The sequence below is a fragment of the Nyctereutes procyonoides genome, unplaced genomic scaffold (genome assembly GCF_905146905.1).
Source record: "Nyctereutes procyonoides isolate TBG_1078 unplaced genomic scaffold, NYPRO_anot_genome, whole genome shotgun sequence".
In the NCBI taxonomy this organism is placed as follows: domain Eukaryota; kingdom Metazoa; phylum Chordata; class Mammalia; order Carnivora; family Canidae; genus Nyctereutes; species Nyctereutes procyonoides.
The window spans coordinates 320,108-340,435 of record NW_026575032.1 but is presented as its reverse complement, the minus strand read 5'-3'; the positions used below and the strand labels follow the sequence as shown (position 1 = coordinate 340,435).

The window sequence follows — 20,328 nt, the reverse complement described above, 5'->3', positions numbered from 1 at the left end:
TGATGATCCTAGCAAAGCAGTGGAGAGTCTTCCCTTCTTTTACCCAGTTACTACATTGCTTTTAGTGTTTCTGAGTGCTGTGAATTAAAAACGTTAAAATGAAGGGATCATAAAAACAATGACAAGAAAACCTACATAGAGACGGAGACAGGAATGTTGAAACCAGGAAACCAACATAGAAGAACTGGTACACACAGGACAGCATCACCTGAAATCTAAAGGAGTCTCTGTTTAGGTCATCTGGGAGTCAATGCAAATGTCCCTAGGGCCAGGCAGGATGAGGTGGGTGGATGCAGCCATAACACTGCTCTCGGCGGGGCTCCTGTCATGCTTGGGAAGGACAGCCACTTCACCTTTAGAGTATAGACAGTGAAAGTCTTTTACTTTATGTTTGCAATTGTATGAGAGTTTGGGACAGGTCCCATCCATAAGCAAAAAACCCACTTAAGATCGGTTGTAGTCAATGCAATGTTTGCATATTTATTCGTGTTCATGTCAAGTGCCATCTAAGTGACCAATTAAAATTAGACAGTCCTCTCCCCACTGGGACTTGAGACATTTGAAACTAAAGAGGAAAAAATGAACTATTGGGACTTCATCAAGATAAGAAGCTTTTGCACAGCAAAGGATACAGTCAACAAAACTCAAAGACAACCTACAGAATGGGAGAAGATATTTGCAAATGACATATCAGATAAAGGGCTAGTTTCCAAGATCTATAAAGAACTTATTAAACTCAACAACAAAGAAACAAACAATCCAATCATGAAATGGGCAAAAGACATGAAGAGAAATCTCACAGAGGAAGACATAAACATGGCCAACATGCACATGAGAAAATGCTCTGCATCACTTGCCATCAGGGAAATACAAATCAAAACCACAATGAGATACCACCTCACACCAGTGAGAATGGGGAAAATTAACAAGGCAGGAAACCACAAATGTTGGAGAGGATGTGAAGAAAAGGGAACCCTCTTACACTGTTGGTGGGAATGTGAACTGGTGCAGCCACTCTGGAAAACTGTGGGGAGGTTCCTCAAAGAGTTAAAAATAGACCTGCCCTATGACCCAGCAATTGCACTGTTGGGGATTTACCCCAAAGATTCAGATGCAATGAAATGCCAGGACACCTGCAACCCGATGTTTCTAGCAGCAATGGCCACAGTAGCCAAACTGTGGAAGGAGCCTTGGTGTCCATCGAAAGATGAATGGATAAAGAAGATGTGGTCTATGTATACAATGGAATATTCCTCAGCCATTAGAAACCACAAATACCCACCATTTGCTTCAACGTGGATGGAACTGGAGGGTATTATGCTGAGTGAAATAAGTTGATCGGAGAAGGACAAACATTATATGTTCTCATTCATTTGGGGAATATAAATAATAGTGAAAGGGAATAGAAGGGAAATGAGAAGAAATGTGTGGGAAATATCAGAAAGGGAGACAGAACATAAAGACTCCTAACTCTGGGAAACGAACTAGGGGTGGTGGAAGGGGAGGAGGGTGGGGGGTGGGGGTGACTGGGTGACGGGCCCTGAGGGGGCACTTGACGGGATGAGTACTGGGTGTTATTCTGTATGTTGGCAAATTGAACACCAATAAAAATAAATTTATTATAAAAAAATGAAACTAAAGAGGAAAAAAATAACTCACAAATATAAACAAAAGGTGTCAGCCAGCACAATGACTATAGTATCTATCCTCTTTCCTCTGTGCCTAGTACCTAGTGGGGGCTCTATAAATAGCTATTCAGTCAATGATCTCGACATTTGCTGTAAGAGTCCAAGTCATTTATACTATTAGATTTCTAAGTTACTTTTAGCTTTCGTACACAACTAACGTTTATACAATTATTCTAATATACTGAAAGACTTATTTTGGCCAAACTACATTGTCCTTGGAATCATATGGGGATCTTATAAAAATGCAGACTCTGAGGCAGTAGGTCTGGCTGGCACCTGAGATTTGTATTTCTTCCCAATTACCAGGTGATGCCAGTATTGCAGTCCATTGATGACATTTGAGTGACCAAGCCATAAGAAAGAAGAGATAAATCAGAATTTATATGACTCCTTTTGAAAAAGAAAGCCTGACTACATAGGCTTTCTAAAACAAAACATTTAAGGAATGATATAGAGTATGAATGAGACACTTAAAAAGCAGAAAAAACTCAGCACCTGCTTTGAAACAGTCTGTGTTTGTTTAATGGTACTCCCGAGTATTTTCAGGTTTCTTTGTTGTCCTAACTACACTTCAGTAATTAGTAAATGTTAGAGGCATGCTGAGATTTGCTGCTTGGTCCAATAGTCAATCATTCAAGCTTCTATAAGGAAAAACACACACTTTAATGCACTTCTATGATTTGTAGTTTCACAAATGTTGTTCTAATCCTATTCCTCACAGTTAGCAAAACAGGAATGCAGTAATTCCCTTATTTCAACACACAGCTCATCATTAATCTTGGGATTCTATTATAAAAGACTGCACCCCCATGAAATTCATCAATATGCTCCATGTTTTTCCTCCCTCCCTTTTTTCCCTAGTGTCATTGCTAGATCCCAGAAACCAAAATACCAATGTCTATAACAACCTCTGAAATTCTTTGCTTTGACAGAACATATAAAGTTAGGACCTGTAGATTTTTCTTTTACTCATGTCAGAACAGAGTAGCTATTCTGGATCTCTTATCTCTTGCCAATCCTGGCAAGACTGCTTTTATGAGAGAAAGAAGAAAGGTTGTGTGGCATGAGGAGACTCCGATTCCCAGCACTTTTATTTATGGGTCTAGTGTGACCTGAACTGGTCACTGAAATGTCTCTGAGTCTCAGATTCCTCATATAGCAAGTGATAGTGTTAGTAATAAAAACATGACTTATCATTACTAATACACTATAGGATATGACCCAACACATATATTTGATTCAGAAAACTTTTGGAGTGAAATTATAAATCTTCATGAGACACAAAGGTGGATCATTCCTCCTCTTTTCTTTCCCTAACTTAAATGAGGTTTGTCAGCTGGGACTCTGGATACATGGAGAAAAAATTATGCATTTTAGCCTCTGCATTTAGTTCACAAGATGTAACGCCTCCTGAGGGCAGGAGCAATGTCTGTTACCTGCTGCTAGGTAAAAGTGCTTAGCATGTAAATGCCAACCAAACACATAAATCAAAATTGTTTGCCTATGAAACATTTACTTCCTTCTAAGGTTAAAAGGCAAGAAACTCTGACCAGTGACTTGGATTGAAAGAGTAATTTTTAGTTTGAAAGCTTCATGTTGGTAAGGAACACATTAACCACTATTTCATCTTTTTCTCATGAAAGTGAGGATTCGGTGGAAGTTAGCATTTTTTAGCAGTTCTAAATCTTCTAAAATATAAGGGCAATGAAAATTTTAGCCAGCCAGTGTTGTGATGTTTACTTGGCTATGAACAGTGTCCACTTCTTCTGTCTCCTTTGACCCACGACCAACATCATCCCTCTATTGTCTGTCCACCTCTAGCATGTATGCTGTCACTACCTTCCAGACCCTCAAAGCTTACATAGTCCCAGAGAGGGGCCAGGTGTGTGGGGTCGTGACTCATGCAGACTCATTTGGACTTCAGGACCACTGGGGGAGGCCAGAACTTCTGGAGTGGCATGGAAACACAATGGAGGCTTAAAGTCTCAGGCACTAAAAATAAATAAATACATACATACATACATACGTACATACATACATAAATACATACATATATACATATATACCTAAAAATAAAGCTCAGTCCAGAACTTGGAAAGATCTAATATGTGGCTGTGAAAAAGAACAGAGGTTCTGGAGAAGAAAACATGCTAATTAAAGGATTTTATTCCAACATGGACCATTCTCTGATCTCAGCTTTTCCATAGTACCCCTGGCCTCAATTATTTCTTTATTCTACTAAAGAAAATAACCTTTGTTTGTGCCTGTTGTTCTTTTCCCCCCATTGATTTGTTTGTTTTACTGAATTTAGAAGATTCCCTTCTATAAACTTTTATCCTCAGAAATCTAAGTAAATCACAAATTGGAGGATAAAAAAGGCAGTATTCCTCAGTTGTTTATGTGACTGACAAAATATCTACCAACCATGGGCCATGATGAAATACATAAAGTATACTCCAACCAGTCTGCATTATAAAACAAAGGAATATTTTGAAAGAGATGGACTGGTGAAAGTACTAAAAAGTGTCTTGTCATCATATATAACCTAATATTTTTAACCTTATAGCAGAGTCAATTCTGATCCTAGAAGGAGCCAGGTATCTTTAGAAACTGCATTTACTATTCTAGATAAGAAGTGTAATATTTCTACCAACACCCCCAACAGAACCTATTCTGGAGAGCTTGATCAGTTCATAAGGGATCATAGAAACTGAGAATGGGATGCATGTTATCATTCTCTTGAACTTATTAGGACGTATCCAAACACTCTGGCCCACGTGTCTTTTGAACTATTATGAATTACAAAATCATTTCGAGTAGACAGCCAAAGGATGGTCAATGGAAGATAACTTAATGTGCTAGGTCTGGAAGAGACATAGATTTTAGCTATAACTAAGACTTTAAGAGTCCAAGACTTATTTCCTAGATAGTTCTTTGTAAAGGTTTTCAAACTAAACCCCCTTTCTCAATACTCTGTATCAATTTTATTTTTTTTAATGAAAAACCATCAAGACCAGCACACATTTCTGTCACTGCACATTTGAGTTTTGTTAGATTCCTCTTTGCCTTGCTATAGTCTCATTTTCTCCTTCCATTAAATGCCGAGAAGAAACAATTTAAACAAAGACTAATTGGGAATTTTGGCAAGGGGCAAATGTGGCTAGTGTTCTGGCCCTCTGGGGACACTACAACCAGAGTTACCTAAGCAATATACAGTATAGTAATCAGCATGCAGAAAATTGAGAGCAACCTGTGAAAACTGCTTTTGGACTGATGGGCAAAACAGAGGGGATCTTTCAAGAGAACAGACTCTTCTAAAATCTGCCAATCAAACCATTAGATATGACATCATCTCAAAATGCATTGAGATTCAACTTAATGGATCATTTCTTCATCAATATTCTTGATTGAAATAAAAAAAATCAAATCAGTGATTTTGAGATATAAAGGGAGTGAAGTGGCTAGGGGAAGAAGCTGACCTTTGCTGCAATATTAATGGGAGGCACCTCCTGGGGTCAGATAGTATCTCACCAGAGACTGAGATCAAGTCACCAGCACAGGAATAAGATGCAACCCTTACTGCTCAGGGTAGTTGACAATTGGCAAAACTTACCTTGATAAAGCTCTTATGGACAGAATGCTGTTATTTATTCCAGTTTACTTGACAGGGTTGATTAGATGATAAAGGAATCAAAATAGCCATAGGGAGGTTGTAGTTTCTAAATAGTTTAAGTGATATTCTCCTTCTCTCAACTGACAACTTGTTTTAAGAACATCACAGAGGACATTTGATATGGATAAGATCACTTGACATTTTGCCTTTGTGTGTGTGTGTGTGTGTGTGTAACTTCAAGTAGCATGATTAGCAAGCAATTTGCACTCTAGTCTTTTTTTTTGAGATTTTATTTATTTATTCATGAGAAACAGAGAGAGAGAGAGAGAGAGAGAGAGAGAGAGAGAAGCAGAGACACAGGCAGAGGGAGAAGCAGGCTCCATTCAGGGAGCCCAACGTGGGACTCGATCCTGGGTCTCCAGGATCACACCCTGGGCTGAAGGTGGCATTAAACCGCTGAGCCACCCAGGCTGCCCTGCACTCTAGTCTTTATTCTTTTTCTCCCCCTCCCACACCCTAGTTTTAAAAATGTGTATAAGTATGGACTGGTATAATTGAAAAATCTAAGCCAACACTAACACTAACTGAATTTCAATTTCTAGAGAGATTTTCTAGAAAGATAATGGACTGCTCAGAGCTTCTTGAATTCTCTTTAAATATACCATTTACAACTAACTTTTCATTAAAGATTGTTGTTATTGTTGTTTAGAGCATGAGTTTTAGAGTCAAACAATTTCCATGCTGAAGCTGACTCCACTGATGGCTAGCTATGTGACAGTACGTGACTTGACTGTGCTTCAATTTCCTCATCTGTAAAATGAAAATAATGTTTTTACCTGTTGGGAGACAACTGGCCTTAAGTCTCATTTTCTGCTGGTATTTTGAGCAGAGACATTAACTGTCTTTGTTATGGATTATATGTTTAAGGATGCTCATATAGATAAGAGCTTTAGAAAAGAGAGATAATGTCTTCCTCACAAACAATAATGCTTACTGTACATTAGAGAAGTTTTGGGTTCCCTACACTCCAAGTTCCTGTCCAATAATCAACCCATCGGATGGCTCTTTTCACTTTGCTCTGTAGGAGATGGTGCTGGGAGAATTGACCTAAGAAAATATAGGCACTTTGGCAATTACTTTACCGTGAGTAATAAAATGTCCTTAGTTTCTGAACCAGGAGTTTCATGTCTCTTGCTAACATCTATGAAACAGCGGTAAGCCAATTTGTTAGCTTGCAAAGATGGTAAAATCTCAGACTTTTCACAGATCTTGCAGATCTTACCTTACAATGTTATCTTGAAGGTTAAATGAAATAATATTTGTAATGTGCTTACAGCCTTATCTGTCATATGTTTAAAACACAATTTATATCAGCTAGTATTGTTGCTGCTACTAATTGGTCAACAGTTTCAAGATATAAAGACCTCAGGATATTGATGAATTCTAATTCCACTGGTGCTAAGTGATGAAAAGCACAGACTAAAGAATTCCTGCAGTGCCTTGTAATAATACACATTTTCTTTCAAATTGCTCAAGAAAGAAGTAGTTTGTAGAATTGGAAATTTTATGACTATCTTGGACAGTTAAGTTAAATATCCAGGTGATTTATTTTAAATCAAAATATATAAATGATTGATAGAAAGGCTTATACTCAACACTTTTTTCTGCTGAAACTGACAGCATCAAGCTGATGTCTGTGATTTTATCAAGACTGAAGACAAATTCTCTTCACTCTCCTATGAAAATGTGTTTTAGTTGCCTGTCTTATCAAAGTACCATAAAAGAAGCAATGACGATTAGTACTTATCCCTATAACTTATTATTAGCAATTTATGTAACCACATTCGAAGGTATGTTTGCTGAGATCTTATTTAAATAATCACACATCATTTCTGTTTAACTACAACTTTACTGGTAGAGCATGAAAAAAGCTTCTAAGTTTCTGTGAAATTAATTTAAATGATCCTATCAAACTGATCGATCACATTGAGGTTCTGTTATATTCTAGAACATCAAGTGAAACAGAAACATGTCAGATATGGCCTATGCATACAGACTTGTTAATTACAAAAAGAATTCAGATGCTCACATGACTCTTAATTTTTGAGAATTCAAGATATTGAGAACCTAAGTGGATATTTTTAGGAGCTTTTCTATGGTTCATTATCACTAAGTGAATGTAAAAAATATGGAATTGCTACCTATACATATACTTCCTTTAGCCTTCTTATGTTTTAAGGCTATCTTAAGATTTATTTGAATTTAAGTCATGGAAGTCCTTGGAAACAAGAATCATCCATCCATATGTAGAGTAAGTCAATATAAAGGAATTGATTCAGATAGGAAGTGTACTCAAAGAATAGTTTTCAAATTATTTTTAAAATGTGAAAATATTGGGATGCCTGGGTGGCTCAGCAGTTGAGCGTCTGCCTTTGGCCCAGGGTGTGATCCTGGAGTCCCAGGATTGAGTCCCACATCAGGGTCCCGGCATGGAGCCTGCTTCTCCCTCTGCCTGCGTCTCTGCCTCTCTCTCTCTCTCTCTGTGTGTCTCTCATGAATAAATAAATAAAATCTTTTAAAAAATGTGAAAATATTTTTTAAATGCCATGCTATCAAATATCCATATGGATCTACCCATCCACAGAGTATCCCAATGGGCATCCCTAAGCATTTCAAACACTAAAATTCCCAAGCCCCTTCTTCAGATCATTATTTCTAATTCTCCCCAAGGGTCAATAGATATATTGTGCCCATTCTATAGGCACAGCCCAACTGAAGGGGAACTGATTTGTCACATATTTAAGTGGTAAGCACATACTTTGAATTCTAGTCTGTTTGAATTCAAAAAGTACTGTCTTTGTTTTTATGGTTATTGTTATCTGTGGTAATGTTACTCCCACATAGGGTTGCCACATAAACTATAGAATAACCAGTTATAAATTTCAGATAAACAATGGATAGATTTTTAGCATTGTTTTGTACTGTTGTATAGGACATACTTATATAAAGGAATTAGTTCCTTACCTGAAATTCAAATTTAACTGGCGATTTTGTATTTTTATTTGCTAAATCTAGAAACCCTCCAAGGGAAGTTTTCAGGAAAAGTGACATTTTATCTGGACTAAATAAATATCGGTAATAAACAGATTTAATGAAGCTATTTCAAGAGCAGAAAAAGGCAAGAGTATCTATGTTTCTGAAATCTTATTACAAATGTGAATCTGCATTTTCTAAGTGTGAAGAATTTAAAAGTATTGAACTCTTTCGGGAGTCCATGTCCACCCAGGTGGGAACAATCTTCCTTTCTTATTGGTAAGTAGGTTTGTCAAGCTCACTTGAGGATTTCTACAGACATGGAGCAAAGTGCCAAGGTGTAAGGAAGCAGAATATTGGCTGGCTATTCATAAAATAAGAACCTAATCTGTTCTGTCCCATTGTGAATGAGAAAACAATGCCACTATTTTATTATCTGCTTTACTTGAAAATTCTCCTTCTATCACTTTTTAAAAAAGAAGTATTAATATTTCATTGGAGTTAAGAAAATAGTTTTTAGTCAAGCAGGGTAAGAATTTAAATCCTTTTTTTCAATATTTATAAGCTATGTGAATTTGGGCAAATAATTTATTTGCAACTAACATTTCTGGGTGGAAAATAGAGCAAATGATGCCTCCTTTTTAGGGTAGTTGTGAAAATTATTTGGAATGTATTTAAAAGCAATTAGTATAGTTAATACCTAAAATACAATAAATGGCCAAGTAAATGGGTAAGTATTGTTTTGGGTCCTTCCTAATCCGATACCACATTTTCCAAAATTATTAAAGATTTATTTAGTTTTTATAACTACTTGTTTTTGTCAGAAATGCACCAAAGTAGTATTTTACCTATGTCTATTTTGAATCTTAAATGAGAATTCTGAAGTAATATTTCTGGAGAAGAATGCATTTTTTTTTAAAGATAGTAATATTTCTGAGTAAGAGTGAGGTATTGACCAACTACTATCACAGGCATTAGCAATTCAGAAGAGATGCAGGGGCAATTAGATCACATGGCCAGTGATAACCACATGATACAGCCATGCCCCCTGGCTAAATAAAAGCCATATTCCTGTAACAGAGAAGGCAAAATTTCAGAGGCTGTATACTCCCATAAAAGATGATAAGAACCAAACAAAAGCCCTTACATAAAAAAAAGAATAAATGCATTTCTTGAGAGTAATTAGAGTTGAGGTGACATTTTAATCCTTAATCTATAAAGTTTGTATTAATAGAGGCATAATGCTGAACGGCACATCAATTTAGACAAGTAGAAGTAATAGCAGCAATAATGATAACTCTTTATTGAGTCTCCACTGGGTGACCTGCACTCTGCTGCACACTTAACACTCACTTAATAATTTAATTCTATCAGAACCTTGACTTTGGATTTATTTCCACTTTATATATAAGACAGACAGAGATCCTCATGTAACTTTCCTAGGTCACACACAGCTTATAGTGGAAGATTTGGATTTTTTTAAGCCACAACTCCTTATCTCCAAAACCCATGTTCGTGTAAGAACACACTATGCTGTGCTGCCTTCTGGTACAATCTAATAAAGTAATTACACAAGGTCACATTTTGATCAAAATTATATAAACAATAAAAAAACAGTCTTAGCCTATTTGATAGCCACCACCAGAGTGATAGATAGGTAACAATTCGAAGGAATTTTATTTAATGGATATTGCCAATCCAACAATCAAATGTCAGAGAAAGATTTAGGTGTAGAGGGAGCAGAAATGCTTCAATGGTTTCAATTCTTTTCCCAAACATAGTAAAAATGAGCATGTTTCCACTTAACTAGACATATCAAGCAAATTAAATACTGTAAATTAAGCAAGTCTTACACAGGGGTATTCCCTCTGTCAGTAGCCCTCTTAACACTGGGGTGTGTTTTCGTTGACACCAACCATCTCCAAGTACTGCATAATTTTTTTTGGGGGGGGATACTATTTTATCCCTACTCAAACATATGTGTGTTTTGTTTTGGATGCTATTTTTATCCATATTTAAAAGTGTGTACACAGCCATGACTTGAACTAGTTGAATCAGCATATGGATAAAGTGTGTTATTTTACAGACTCCAGCGTGACTCAGGTTTGGAAGAAATGCTAAGGTCGTCCTAACCAAACCTCTCCCTCCAGAACTGTATATTGACCAAGTGTCCCCTGGCAGTTACATAAGAAAATTAGGTATACCCAAGAGGACATGGAGATCCCATGTTGTGGTTTGCCCTCTGTTCACAGGGTCTGTAGAGGCACAGATAGGATCATGGAGGTAGAACTGGAGGGACTTCACACCCTTTAGTTGGCTTCTCCCAGAGAAGCTCCACTTTGGGCTATTATATATCATTGGCTTCCATGTGATGACAAATGTTTCATGAAGAAAGTTTTGTGGCTAAAATGATTCAAAAACTACAAAATATACAAAATATATAAAGAGAAACGGAAAAGAAAAACATGGCAGAGACTGCTAGTTGCCTACCAAAAATCCACCTTCCCTTAATTTTATTTAACACAATTTATTTATTGCTAGCAGCAGAAAAGTATTTACTTGTAAAATGCTTCCCTTTCAGCCTCTCTTCCTCCTCCTTTCTGCCATCAATGCAGACACGATCGCTGGATCTGCTGGATCCAGCTTATAACTCACAAGACAATTAGAAAATGGAAGCCGAGTTCTATAAATGGCAAAGCAAAAAAAATAGAGGGAGTCCGGAGCAATAATGAAAGAACACATCAATTACACCTACTTGTATCATCTCTCTGGGTTGTTTCTCACATGAGAAAAAAGTAAAAACCTAATTTACGTAATCCACTGGTTTAAGCTCTTACTTTTGTAGCCAGATATAATTCCTAAATAACACAAAAGGTAATATTTATTCTTTCACACTTATTTATTTGTTTGTTTGCTTGTTTATTTATTTTTATTTTGGGGGTGTGTATGTATAAGTAAAGCCAACTTTAAAGAGAAACAATAAATTACAATACAGTTAATCTGAGCTGAAACGCAAAGAAACTAAATTGTAACTGGTAGAGTTTAGTAAACATTTGAAAAGTTATATATATTCAAGTGTGCAGGTTGTAAGATTCCAAAGCTTTCAAAGAATTAGAAAAATATTTACATGACCTTTAGTAAGAATTGCATACTTTTTAAAATATAAATTAAGAGTATTATTACTTTAGCTTTTACTTTTGCCAGATTGGCATCCTTTGAGATCTCTCCTATGCCTCTTACTGTCCTCCTTCCACTCTCAAGAGTTTTATGAGTATTATGAGTATTATGGTCCCTTTAGCAGAGAAAGAATCTGTTAGGAAGAATTTGGGGATGAGGAACAAAAGGTTTTCAAATTATTAAACACTTTCCATTTCAAATTCTCAAAATGCTTTATGAAAGCGTTATGTCAAACTATCTACAAGATTCTTTTTTTCTCTCTCTCATTAAACTTTTCTTTTAATGGGTCTCAAAATTCTGTGACAGATTTTTGGTCAAGTTGTTTCCATTAAAAAGTACTGGTTTTAAAAACTAGTAACTTAAAACTTCCACACACACACAAAATCAAAACAAAACAAATGGTCCACAAAACCTTCTCCTTTCTTTCTGAAGGTTTTATGATGTATTGTTACCATTAACCAGTCTTTTCCTATTAAACTTAAAAGGCCAATTGACACAAACAGTTCTGAGATCATTCTTTCATCACTGATTAAGATGGGGTGGCAGGGCCCCCTGGGTGGCTCAGCAGTTTAGCTGCCTTCAGCCAGGGGTGTGATCCTGGGGACCCAGGATCCAGTCCCACTTTGGGCTCCCTGCAGGGAGCCTGCTTCTCCCTCTGCCTGTGTCTCTGCCTCTCTTTCTTTCTGTATCTCTCATGAATAAATAAATAAAATCTTAAAAAAAAAAAGTAGCTGAGGCAAGTACATATACAAGGAGATATTCATCCTAGATGATGTATCTTTAAATTATTACCTTTAAAAGATTTTCTTTAGTTCAAGAAAATTATTATTTTTGATTAAACATGTCAGTCAAGTCAGCATAATTGACAAGGGCAATCCATGGATAGCAGATATTGCAAATAGATTAACCTCAAATTCAACATATTTAGGGAGGATTTTCATATTCATTATGGAAAAAAAGATTGACCTAACACATCCCTTTTTTGATTATCTTGAAATCAGTGATTAAAAACAGCACTTTGAAGGCAAGGAGTGTATGACTAATCATTGACTCCTGACTAAATCCGCATTAGTGTTGTTAATACTGTATTTTCTTGTAATGTTTTCAGTGATTTTCCTAAAAACAGTGGGGTCTCAAACCATAATCTGGCAGAACTCAAAAGCCTGTGAGTGCAGATTAAATGTACTGATAATAGAATTGCAAAATCATTCATTTCTGTAAAATCATTAAAAAAAATCAATGGACAGATTTTAATTTTTACTTTTGTAAAAAAATGTCATAAATCTTTTCCTGTTTCCACTTACCTACCAGTAAGTGTTATCTTTTTTTAAAATTTCTTTTTATTGGAGTTCAATTTGCCAACATATAGCATAACACCCAGTACTCATCCCATGAAGTGCCCCCCTCAGTGCCCGTCACCCAGTCATCCAGTCCAGTAAGTGTTATCATGCTACAAATAAACTAAAACATAAGCCCATAATTATTACTTAGTAAGCTGAAAGTGTTATTAAATATTTATGCAACATTATTTTCAAGATGTGAAAGTCTGCACATATAAAAAATTGGTCAACTTTTCACTAATTTGCATAATAGAATTTAACACAGTGATATTTCATGGTATGATTTAAAAAACAGTATAAATCCTATGTAGTCTGTTGCTAGGCCTCTTTCAGAAACTTGTCCTAAAGCAATGTTATTAAAAGGGATCTTTGAAGATGGTGACTTGTAAGTCAAATTTGGCAACTCTTGTCGATTTTCTCTTTTTACTTGTCTTTATCATTAATTGCTTAGAGTGATTAGTTCCTATTTTTTCTGAAGAATCATGAGTAAATAGGTCCAGATGAGACTAGAATATCGGTTTGATGATGCTAATAGACACTTCTCAAGCTCTGCCCCCAGAGCTCCATTCATATCATCATCAGCTGCTACCCAGGATACTTAATAGCCTACTATTGGTCTCCCTAGTTCCATGTTTGCTTCCCAACAATGTCTGTCAATCTTTATACACCTACTCTAGCCAGAATATTTTCAAAGCACAAATCTAATCAAATCCGGCCAAAATGAATGCACACGCATTTGGTTTATAATACCTCAATGCATACCTCTTCTATAAAAAAATCTAAATTCCTAGCACAGCCTGCATGGTCTCTCCTCCATCACTACACAGGAGCTACTCCCTCACTGAACACCAGCCATACTCACCATCTTCCTACTTCTTAAAGAATCTAGTCCCTCCTTGGTACAGTGCCTATGAATATGATAATCACTCTGCCTGGAACACTCTTTATCTACTTTAGCTTGATATCATTTATCATTTGTTCTGAAATCTTTGTTAAACTGTCACTTGCTTAGGAAAGACTTCCCTGATTTACTTGCCTATGTCTAATCTTCTTATATGATCTCATGTCTTCAAATAGTACTTATTCAAGTAATATTTTTATCTTTGTGTGATATTTGATTAATATCATTTTTTTAATCCTGTAGGCTGTAAGTTCCATGAGATGAGGAACTGCATCAGCCTTTTTTCATCATTGCCTCCCTAGCACTTTGCACATAGTAGCTCCTCAGTAAGCAGATATGGAATCACAATTAAAGCACTAACAGACTAATTTTACATAGGTGAAAAACCTTTCCCATATTCTTCTAACACAAATAATAATAGAAACACAAATAGTCATTGTGTTCTTAATTATTTCCTGATGATCTTACTTTGACTTTAAATGAAGTATTACTTATCCCCACGCTCAACCCAGCACGGATCCTGAACATCTATTAAACACTGAAGCATTTCTAGTTCTCATTGGTCCGGGTCCTCTTAATAATGCATTATAGGAATAAAAGCATTGTTTCTTTACATTAATCTGTAGTTTGGAATACACTCACGTACACATGAATACTGACAGCAAATTAATCTTAGTCATGAAGACATTCTACTAATAGAATAATCTGGTTCCCTGGGAACAAGAATATCCCCAATGTTTTAATACTTGGTTTTGTTTGTTAGAACATGAGAAGAAAAAAACTCATCATCCTCCCCTAAAGACACAACGCATAACATCCCTGGGGTCTCTGTGGTTTCTTATCTTTATTTCCCTTGTACTCTTCTTCCTGTGGTCTGTACATTTGTCTTCTGCTTTTTCCTGCCTTGGGGAGTTGAATTATCATTGCATTTATTTCAGTTATTTCTTGAACCAAAATGTAAATACTTAACTGTTTCTTCTGTTCACTCCCCCACCCTCACCCTGTAGTCTCACTCTCATTTTCTGCATAGGCTTCACCCTGCAACTGGTATCTTTTTTGACCCAGTTATTATTTTGCAGAATGTTTTCTTCTTTAGTAAGATTCCAAATGGCTGAAGCTTTATTACTGTTATTGTGAAAACTTTATGTCAATTCCTAATTTTGCTGCACTAATTTATTAAAGAATGCGGCCAATGTTATTTCTAGTATGAAAATTTGTGAATTATGGGCAGCTCCGGTGGCTCCCTGGTTTAGCAGCACCTTCGGCCCAGGGTATGATCCTGGAGACCCAGGTTCGAGCCCCACATCAGGCTTCCTGCATGGAGCCTGCTTCTCCTACTGCCTGTGTCTCTGCCTCTCTCTCTCTCTCTCTCTCTCTGTGTGCCTCTCATGAATAAATAAATAAAATATTTTTTAAAAAAGAAAATTTGTGGATTTTTATGGTGTAATGGATAAAAGAGTTAAAAAATTGTAATTTTCCTGTGGGTAGTTGGAAAGATGGTGTATACTTCCTTGAGAATGGATTACATCAACCTTGGATATCTTTTGATATTTAAAGTCCTCTGTACTTATTTATTTTACATACTTAGTTGATGATTGATTGATGCAGACTGATATATTGTTATCATATTCTTGGCAATTGTCCTTATTTAAATCTGTTTTATTAAAACATTAAAAATAAATCTGTTTTATTTTACAAATTACAAGATATTCTATTTAATACTTAACATCTCTGACTCTGTGTTGTTTATTTTACATATTTATTTTACATATTTAGTTGATTGATTGATGCAGACTGATATATTGTTATCATATTCTTGGCAATTGTCCTTGTTTAAATGTTTTATTAAAAAATTAAAAATAAATCTGTTTTATTTTACAGGTTGTGAGATGTGCTATTTAATACTTAACATCTTTGACTCTGTGTTATTTTGTGTGTTTTTTGTGTGTGTACACATTTAGTTTTATTGTAACAAAGCAACTTGTACACTTTTAAGGTTTAGAACTGAGCATCTTTCCTTTCCAGTGAAACAAAAAGAAAATTTAAAAGTAAACAGGAACAAAATTACAATAGAGGATGTCAATTCCAAATAAGATCCTACAGGTTCTGTTGATTCTCCCATCGAGTGGCAGGGCTCAAGTCAGCATTAGGAGAGTTTTATTTTTAAAGTTTCATCTTAAAAAAAATAAAAATAAATAAAAGTGTCATCTTAAACTGCAAGGATGTCCATTAAACATCACAATTAAACATGCCAAAGGAGAGGCCATGTTGTCAAAATGCCCACTTAACCCATCCAAACATCTCAAACCCACCCTTTGCTGACCTTCTATAACCCCATTTTTTTAAAGTTTTTTTTTCTTTTTTTAAACAAGAGAAAGTAGATAGGTACATGTTGGTAAATGCTAACTGTCCATATTCACATAGAGACACAGTGTAATCTCTGAGCCCAATATACAGAGAAAGGAGGAAAAAAGCTAGAATTCTATGCACTACTACACAGGGGCCTAGCACCCTCCAGCTTCCAGCAGAGCTAAGGGAGCAGAAGATTTTTCTTTTTTCCCACAGAGCATGGTGGTGTTGACTCCATAAAGTTTTTGTTGAGACAGGAAGGAATAAAAATGAATTTGGAACAGAAAGGTGTAGAGGTTCTTTTCCCGCTGTATTCTGCTCAAGGTATTTCCCCAAAAAATAAGTTGAGAACATTGGTATAATGGGGGAGAAAAGAGACTTCAAAAAACAGGGCGAATGAGCACAAGAGGAGGGGGACTGGAGAAAATTAAAAAAGGAAGGTTGGAATCCATCAGTGTTCCATTAGTCATCTTCTCCTTCATCCTCCTCTCCTTCCTCCCCCTCATCATCTTCAACTTCTTCACCTTCATCCTCATCTCCTTCATCAATATCTTCCAATCCTTCTTCTTCATCATCATCATCATCTTCTTCTCCTTCTCCTTCATCATCCATATCAGGAACCAAGCGGTGCTGTAATGGATTTGGCCAAATATCATCTTTGATGACCTCTCCTAACTCATCTGCACCTGTCAGTAAACCAGGTGAAGAAGTTCTCTGGTTCCTCGTGCTGTCCCTTCCTGCTGGCTTTATTCTGCATTTGACTTGAACGTTTCGTCAAATCCTTTCCAGATTTCCATTTGATTTCAGTGGACTTTGACGATGGATCACCACTCTCATTCAGATGAAATTCTTTATTTTTGAAGTAAGGGTTTTCATCAAAATAAAAATCTGTTCTGTAACCTGATTTAATATCTTCAAATTCTGTCACTTTGACTCTTATCATATAATGCAGCGCCTCTTCATCCTCCTCCCCAAGCAGCGCAGACACTTGTGGATGGTTGACAAATGTTGTTACCCAAAAATTGGGGATTTTGGCGATCAATTCTGACCTCTTCTGAAAAAGTGGTTGGCGGAGTTTGTTATATTTCTGTTCTACTTTCAAAATCTCCTCACTGGCTTGATCATCAAGTCTGTCTATTTCATTTTGTACTTCATCAATGTGTTCAATTGCTTCTCGCTGTTCTTTTTCTCCCTTGGCAAGTGCTGAGAGGTCGCCGTCTCCTCCGGCTTGGGGGCCCGAGGCAGCCTCAGTTTCTTCATTTGAGGTGCCAGCGAGGGCTGGTGCTTGGGGGCCAGGCTGTGAGGAAACTTCATGAAAGCGGGAGAGGGGCACATCAAGAAGAAGCTCCAATGACTCGATTCTGTTATTTTGAACAGAATACTTTAGCAGAATAAAATTTCTGTCTCAGGTACATCTCTTTTCCTTTAGTTCTGCTTTATATAATATTAAATTTATCACCTTGATTATTTTTGTTTGCATTTATTTCACACACTACTGTTCAACCGTTTATACAAGTCTTTCTGTATCATTCTAACTATATCTCCTGCAAAGCGAGTATTTGGGGGTGGGTAGGCGAAATCATTTCTGATGTTTCCTTTATTCACTGATTCTTCTGAAAAGAGAACTATCTATAGGAATGGCTAATGCGTGGTGATTTGTGGGCCAGCCTCATTGTCTTTCCTCTTTGGACTATGCCCACCTGCACAGAGCATGCACTCTCTTCTGCTTTTAACCCTGTTAGAAGTTGGCTAGAAAAGGCACTCTCATTAGAACAGGAGGCCTGTGATCATCCAGCGCTGCCTGCTGGTCAAATCTTCCTAATTCAGGACTCAGTGTTTGGAAACTATTGTTGCTGCATACCTAAGCCACAATCTTCAACCCTCTATCAGAAAAGGGCAGACGTTCTGATTTCCATTTGCCTAACTAATGAGTCTCACTTGAGTCAATTCACCAATGTCAGGAGCGCTAGTCAAGGCGCTGATAAGGAATGGGATCTGGCTAGCAGTGTTACACTTGCAGATGGAAGTAGACCGTGTGGCTTTTTAATGCTATCAGTTTGTCAGGGTCTACATGTTCATGTGAATGGTTTTTTATGGTTGTGTAGTCAGATTTTAACTAATGTGGCCTTGGTAGGTAATTTTAGGAGTTAGTATATCTGTATGGGTCATGCCAAATATCAGAAAACACTATCAAGCTATGCCAGATCTTAGGTGCATGTTAAATTATAGAAGTATAGCTTGGTCTGGTATTATAGGGAGGGCTGATGCATGAATGAATTGCTATTAAGAAAAAAAAAAAACATTTATTTCCACTCAAGACTCTCCTTAAACCAAGCAGGATTTTAATAATAATTTTTGATACTCTGGATGTTCCTATAGCTAGTTCAGCAAAGTTCCACGTGCATGGCATAGCACTAATGAACACTCAAATTTTTAGGGCCAGCCCTAGTAGAGCAGAAGTGGCTGGCTGTCCTCCACAATATCTGTGCTTTCCCCATTTCTATAGTGAAGTTTTGGTTAAGCACATTGTCACCCAGATAAGAATGCTCTTTTCACATTGCCTTCAAACTGTGTCCATGTGATAGTTCAGGCCAACAGAAAGGGAGCAAGAAATTATGGGATAAATTTACAGGTCAGGCCCTTTAAACAAAAACAGATAAATATCTTTGATATACCTCCAAGTCAATAGGAAACAAGGAAAACAAACCAATTAAAAATTGGGCAAAAAACTTATATAGACCCTTCACAAGAGAAGATATTCAAGTGTCCACTAATTATATGGACATATTCTCAACCTCAGTGGTCATGAGAGGAATGAAAACTAAAGGCACAGTGAAATACCACTGCATAACAAACAGGATGGCTAAAATAAAAAAAAGATCCTCAAAACCAAGTATGAGAATGTGGAGTGCTGGAACTTTCATACACTGTTTTTGTGAGTGTAAAATGATAGAATCACTTTGGAAAACTTTACAGCATTTTCTATAAAAGGAAAACATGTACTACCTACTTCCCTAGAAAGTCCACTCCTAGGAATATATGGAAGAGAAATGAATGCATGAGCTCACAAAAAAAAAAAAAAAAAGAACAAAACAAAAAACCTGATATAAGAATTCTCACAGAAAAAAAAATGTTTTTGGTCATAGCTCAAAGCTACAAACAATTCACATGCCCAGAAACAGTAGAATAAAGAAATGTATGCATGTTAGTATAGTGCACCATGATGCATTGAACATGGGCAACAGAGAGCTACAACCAATAATGATAAATCTTAGAAATGCTGATCTTAAGAAGTGTTGTACAAAATAATTCATAGACCATATATCACATATATAGTTCAAATTCGAGCCAGACAGTTAATGGAAATATACATGGCTAACTATAATGAAAACACAATTATCTGAAGATCAAGGTAAGGATTACCCATCTCCCTTTAGGAGAGGAAATGAGGGATTTAAGTTATAAGGGGGCCCTTGCAGGGATTCTGGCCTAGAGGACCTAAATGGTGGTTACATGGGTGTTCATTATGTAACTAGTCCTTAAATTCTGTGTATATTTTATACAAAGTTTTATATTTACACTACATCTCATAATTACTCAATGTTAAAAATGAGTTTTGGCTGTGAAATTAAACAAAACTGGGCAAGTTCCTTAGCCTCATGCAGTTTAGGTGTTATAATCTACAAAATGGTGATGAAGATGGCCTTTTACTAGCATGTTTTGATGATTGAATAAGATAACATAGTCAGGTCTCTGTGATTTTTTTCCCTCTTAAAAGATAAGTAAGTTAGTCTGTTACTGTTTCAAAGATCCTGACAAAAGGCCTGAAATTCCTGGGTCAGAAGAGACCTCATTACTCCTGGCACAGTAAGTAGCAAGAGCATCAGCATGTTTGCATGAGATATCCTTACCCAGAAGTCCATTGGGAGTGACCTGCTATGGCCCAGATATTGCTGTGTCCACAGAGCTTTCCACCATAGCTGAGAAGCATCAATTTTGGGAAATACACTGATTTGATAAGATGCAATAAGAAAGCTTACTCTGTCCCAAAGGGAAACATCTCATCTTTCAAGGTCACTTGGTCCTAACAGAACCCTGAGAAATCACACAGGTAATGAGTGATCAGGGCTTTGCAGTCTTGTCACACCCTACATGTAGGAATGTAAATGACATATGGTGGACTCTCCAAACTTGCCTAGTCCCCAGGCAATAGAGGCAATAGAGTCA

The 20,328-nt window shown here is 36.6% G+C and overlaps 1 pseudogene; it reads right to left on the bottom strand.

Moving 5' to 3' along the window:
- Window positions 1–16,563: 16,563 nt before the first annotated feature.
- Window positions 16,564–17,415, bottom strand: LOC129504323 (protein SET-like; annotated as a pseudogene).
- Between the last annotated feature and the right edge of the window lie 2,913 nt (window positions 17,416–20,328).